Consider the following 6,000-nt stretch of genomic DNA (forward strand, 5'->3'; position numbering starts at 1 on the left):
TTAAAAAGTGGTATTGCTTTTACCTACGTTATATAGATTTAGGTAGAAATATTAATCTTAAAGTAACTCTTCTTTAGCCGCTAAAATATGCGGTGTTTATATAAGCTTCTTTGTATTAATGCTAATAAGAGCTAGAAATACTGCTAAATTTCTTAGCTTTAAAATAGTTTAGTATGGGGTTATTAGCAAAATAGGTGTAGATTACTAATATGTTTAACCACTCCCCGGGCCGCACTACTCCCTAGGCCACCTTAAAAACACACTAAAAATAGGAAAAAACGCACTTTAGTATCTTGACAATGGTTTAATAATAAATTTTATAATTTTATAATTAGCCTTTTATGCCTACTTTAAGACTCTTAATAAAGTTTTAAAGTAATAAGTCTAGCCGTTATTTTTTATTTTTATTTTTTTTATATCCATTGTATTATACTACGTACAATACTGCGCATGTAGCCTTGGGCTATGGCGCTATAGTTCTATATATATAAATCCTTTCAAGGCAGCTTAATATGTACTAGTAGCTATGTCCTAGTAGTTTATAAACCCCTAAATTAGGAGTTTATAGTTTCCTAGTAAAATACCAAGATACTACAACTACTAGGGAATGAGAAAATGGTAAGAAAAACTATAAGAAATCCTAACCCCTGTCCCTGTCCTTTTGTAATTTATTTCTATTCTTTTGCTCTCTAATATCATTTTAAGAGCCTAGTAGGAGTTACCCCCTTCTAGAATCCTATCTGTTTTATTCTTCCATAGAATCTTCTTCGCGTACTAGTTTAGCAGCTTTAAGAGTCTCGCAGTCTTTACTATTAGCAAAGTGTTTTTCTTTACAATTAATGCAAAGAGGGGTGGTATGCTGGTAAGGCCTGCCTGTTATTATACAGGTAGAATAGGAATAGTCTTTAGATAAATGTACAGCTGCACAGTATCTGTAGGCCCTAGTAGAGCACCTATCTCCTATATGGCCAAATTTTTGGCAGCTCGTACACTGCGTAGTAGGAGAGACTTTGAGGTATTTTACTACCTTAGTAGCTGTACCTGCAATTGATATCTCTTTTTGCTTAAGGATTTCTTGTCTTTTTTCTTCGTTCTCTATAGTAAAAACTATAGAGCCAAATCTGGTCTGTGGATTATGTCTTTTTTCACTAGATGAGATCCATCTAGGTAGTCCTTATATCCTTATAGGATTAAAGGTCTCGATTTCTTCCTTTAGGAGCTTAGAGCCTCCTTCTCCTAGGAAAGGTAGGGTAGGAACCCCATGGGCTATAATTTGAACCCATGGTTCTAATTTTTGTTCTCTTTAAAAGGTAAAGCAGTTATGCCAGATCTCCTTATATTTGACTAGGAAATCTGCATTATACTCTTCTGTAGTCGTAAGGAGAATNTTTTGTTTTCCTTTAGTTCTAGCTATAGACGCTAGTACTAGCTTTTTTACTTGCAGTTTTGATGCAAATAGTTGGTTGACTTTGTTTCGTATAGAGAAGGTATCTAAAGGTTGGTCCTTTTCGTCTGTAATTAGAACTAGCTTCCTTTCTTATAGTTGCTTTTTCTTACTTCTAGTAGAAGTAGAAGGGGTAGGAGACGGTAGTGGCGAGGGTAGAGGGGACGAAGTAGGGAGGTTCTTCTTTAGCCTCTCTACGTAGGTTTCTTTAGTAGGGGCTACCTCCTTACGGAGAGCTCTTACTTCTTCAACTAGTCCTTTTAGGACATCTTTTGCCTTTTCTTCTTCTTCTTTTGCAAAGGGGTTTTCTCCTATTAGGATACTTTCTGTATAGTCTATTAGACGTCTAACTTGTTTTTCTTTTTCTTCGTCTTGTATCCCTTTATAGGCCTCAATTAGGTTCTCTAAAGCCTCGCTTAAATATTGTTCTGGAGAACGAGAATAGGAAGGTATACTAGGCGTACTAGCCGTAGTAGTCGTTGGTTTTATTATCTTTTTTGCAGGTTTTTAGTTTTCTTTTTCAGGAGAAGACTAAGGATGTCCTCTTTTTTCTCCTGTCCTAAGGCCAGGAGAAGGAGAAGGGGGAGAAAAAGTAGATGTAGAATCTTCATCACTTATTTCTATAGGAGGTTTTTTTTTAGACCTATTAGGCCTTGGCATTTTGTATCTTATAGGGGGGTTTCCTAGTTTTTACTATCCTTATACCCTTTCTCCTTACTAATCCTACTAGAAGATTTCTGGGGAGATTAGGCTAAAAGGTAGTAGAAAAGCTAGCTCCTGTCTTGTATTTTTGGTATTGGTGGTAGTAGTAGTGGTTTTAGTGTTCCTGTCCGTGCCTCGCTTATAAGCTAGGGCCACCTCTAGAGAAAATTTTCTATTAGGAAAAGGGGGTAAAACGATAAATAAATCCACCTCTAGCTCGCTAGGCGGTAGGAATTAGGTCTTAAAAGTTGGAAAATCGATTGTTTTTGATGGTAAGATGGGTATGCGTAATTTTTGGAGTATGGCGCTACCTTTTGGTAAGGTTGCATATGCGGTGAAGGTTTTTAGCCGTTATTAAGATATTGGGTTTTAGCCCCTAATTTTAAGCTAAATTGCTATATCTTTAAAATTACTTAATAGATTACTTTTAAAATTTAATAGGAGTTTTAAAATATATATAAAAAGCTAATTATAAAAATTCGTAATTTATTATTAAACCGTTGTCAAGATACTAAAGTGCGTTTTTTCCTATTTTTGGTGTGTTTTTGGGGTAGCCTAGGGAGTGGTACGGCCTGGGGAGTGGTTAAATATATTAGAAATAACGGATAAGTAAGTAAAGCTTTAGTTTTAGAATCGGCAAATTGTTTTCGCAGCTTTAACACAACTTCATTAAATAAAAGTGTACTATAGAAAAGTAAGATTGATATACTTACTAAATAAACCGTAGTTGTACGCTCTTTGCGTATAGAAATCCGAAAGCTTTATAATATAGAGTAATAGCATTACGATTATGTTATAAAAAGCTTAGATATAATTAAAAGACAGCTATATTTTAGCTAAGAACCAGATAAAAGCAACGGAGAAAGTACTTCTATTAATAGTTATACCTCCTAATAGTCTTCTTATCTAACCAATTATATAGCATTAGAACCCTTAATAGAGGGCAAACCAATTTTTAAGCCCTAATTTAAGAAGCTTCTTTAAAAGAAAAGGGTAGTAATTAAAAAACTATTCTAGTAAGTGTAGATACAAAGTAGGTGCTAAGAAAGTACTAATAGTAGATATATAAAAATGAAAACAACTTCAATCTTAAAGAACCAGAGAAATTCCTATAGAAGAAGCCCTATAAATTTGGCAATAAGTAAAAGTCCCACTATACTTCCTCCTAACCCTTTCCCACTATACTAGTAGAGGTACATAATCCCACTTAGTAGATTATAATAGATAGAATAAGCGCTAAAGAGTATATACTAGATATTATTCTTTAACTCTTTAATATATAAATCTATAAGCCTACTAACCTTAAATATAACTGGTACTTGCTTAGAATATAAGTGTTTAAGCTTAGAAAGAAACTTATAGAGTTTAGGGTTATTGTTATATATTAGTTATCCTTTATCGGTAATACGGTAAATAAAATCTTCCGTCCATATTAAGAGACTTAAGAGATTATTATAAATTATATAGAGCTTAGAAGAGGTTAAGCTAAGAGAGATAAAAGTAGGGATTTTAGGACATAGATAGACTACTAGGCGTTCTATAGGCGTCCTATAATTTCTTATTAAATTTCTACTTTATTCTTCCGCATAGCATTACACTTATAGAGTCTTGCCTACTAAATTATGCCAAATCCTAAGTTCTCTATTATTACTTAATGATCCGTTATTATTACTCCGGCTCGGTTTATTAATATTAATAGTATTAATTCGCCCTTTTACTGGGTTACTCCGGCGCAATCTATTAATAGGGTGGCTAGAACTCCGTAACTTATTACTGCGGTTTAAAACTACTGTCTCTTCATTACTATCTTTATTACTATCCTCTTCCTATCCTTAATTATAAGGTATAAAATATATAAAGCTAAGGTATACACAGATCGTCTCCTAAGCTCTTTTTACAGACTTATAAGAATTATTAGTAATCTAATTTAGGTTTATCTAAGGCATTATATATAATAGGACTTATTTAACAAGTATAGAAAAGAACTATATTTTAGCAAGGCTTAGTATTTAAAGGAAAGATAGCTTAATTTAAGGACATTTAGAGGTAAGATAAATGCCACCTTTATAATATTTCCTCTATTACTTAATAGAGCTAAGGCTAAGTTTAGAAAGGGAGACTAATATTGCCTAAATAAGGCGAAGTATATTAGCGGCCCCTTTACCCTAAAGCTAGCGTGTAATATCCGTTAGCTATAATTACTTTTTACTTAGTATACTATCTGCGCCTAAAAGTATAGGCTACTTAACTAAATCTAATGGTGGCTGTTTAAATTAAAGAAGGTATTGCTAGGGGTAATTATTGGCTAAGCTGTTACTAAATATAAATACCTAACTAAAATATATTGTATTAGTGTAGAAGAACTAACGTACCAGTCTTTAGCTTTATAAGTAGTGCTTAGCTACTATTACTTATTAGATTACGAGTAGTCTTAATATACTACTAAAGTTACTAGAAGCAGCTCTAAGTATAAAGCGCTAGGATTCTTCGTACCTATTATAATTTAGCGCTCCGTTACTCTTAGAGGCAGCTAAGTAAGATAGCGTTTAATAATGGCTTTATAGTAATACTTTAAGCCCCTTTAACTATTGCAGATAAATCCGTAAACGTCTTAGCCATAGTATAGGAAGCTATGGTCTAAGATATATAAATTAAGATCCTATTTAACCAAATTTTAGGACATTAGTAAAGCGGGCTTAGCTATATATAGGATACGGTCTAGCGTGTTAAAAAGAAAGCAGCGACAGCCTCTTTTATATAATGCCTTACTTCTATAGAGGCGAAGTAAGCTTATACGTCGTAACCTATACGTTTTACGTTAGTCTAGGCTATAGGATGGCAATGGGCATTAATTATGCCGCTAGTAGGGTTTAAGGATCTATCTAGCCCTATATATAGGTAGAAAGGAGGATATAAAAGGATCTTACGTCCCCTTACTAGGAATCCATATAAAACACTTCTTAAGTAATCTACAGTATATATTCCGTCCTAAAGTTAGCTAATTAAACATTAATAATAAAGGTTATAGAAAGAATAATTAACATAAGTAATAGCGAAATAATAAGTAACAGAGAAAGATATGCAGAGAGATCTAGAGCAAAGGGCGTGTCTATTAGGGGAAAGGCGCTTCTAAAGATAAGGAATGCTTCCTATACTATAATAATAAGAGGCCTTACTAATAGGGCACTAGAGCTAAAGCCAAAACTGGAACCACTAAGGCTCCAAATCGAAGTGTAAAAGAGATTAACTCGGCGTTATAACCTAGAAGTTATTGTAAGTATATAAATATATCGCAGTTAGGTTAGAACTTACCATCTTAGATATTACCAATAATACGTTTAATAGTAGTAATTCTAGTCACGCTATTGCTTTATAAATAAGCTATCTATAGACTAAAATTAAAATTAAGATACTAGAGAAGGCTAACCAGAAGCTAAAAGAGGAGGTAGTATCTCTTAAAAGAAAAAGGGGAATTGTAAATAAAATGTAGTAGGGAAAGCGTAGAGATACTAGTAAGCGTATTATACTTAAGGTAGAGGCATATCTAAGTAACAATTAGGGTAAATACCTAACGATTTTTACGTGGAGGGTTGGTTTAATAAAAGTAAATAGATATCTAGCACGTGCGTATTTTGTTTATAGGTAAGCGGGGTTGAGAATCTAGTGCCCTATATAACTAATACTAAATAATATCCCTATTAATCCCACATTAGTTATTAATATAGCCCCTTAAGAGTAAATAGGGTACTTTTTATGCTTACTATATCTATTAAATAACCTAAAGACTAAAAATAAAAAAGTTAATAAAATTATTAGGAACACAGAACAGTAAACTATATTAAGTTTTTAGTCTA

This window comes from Cenococcum geophilum, assembly GCF_001692895.1.
Source record: "Cenococcum geophilum 1.58 unplaced genomic scaffold K441scaffold_28, whole genome shotgun sequence".
NCBI classification, from domain to species: domain Eukaryota; kingdom Fungi; phylum Ascomycota; class Dothideomycetes; order Gloniales; family Gloniaceae; genus Cenococcum; species Cenococcum geophilum.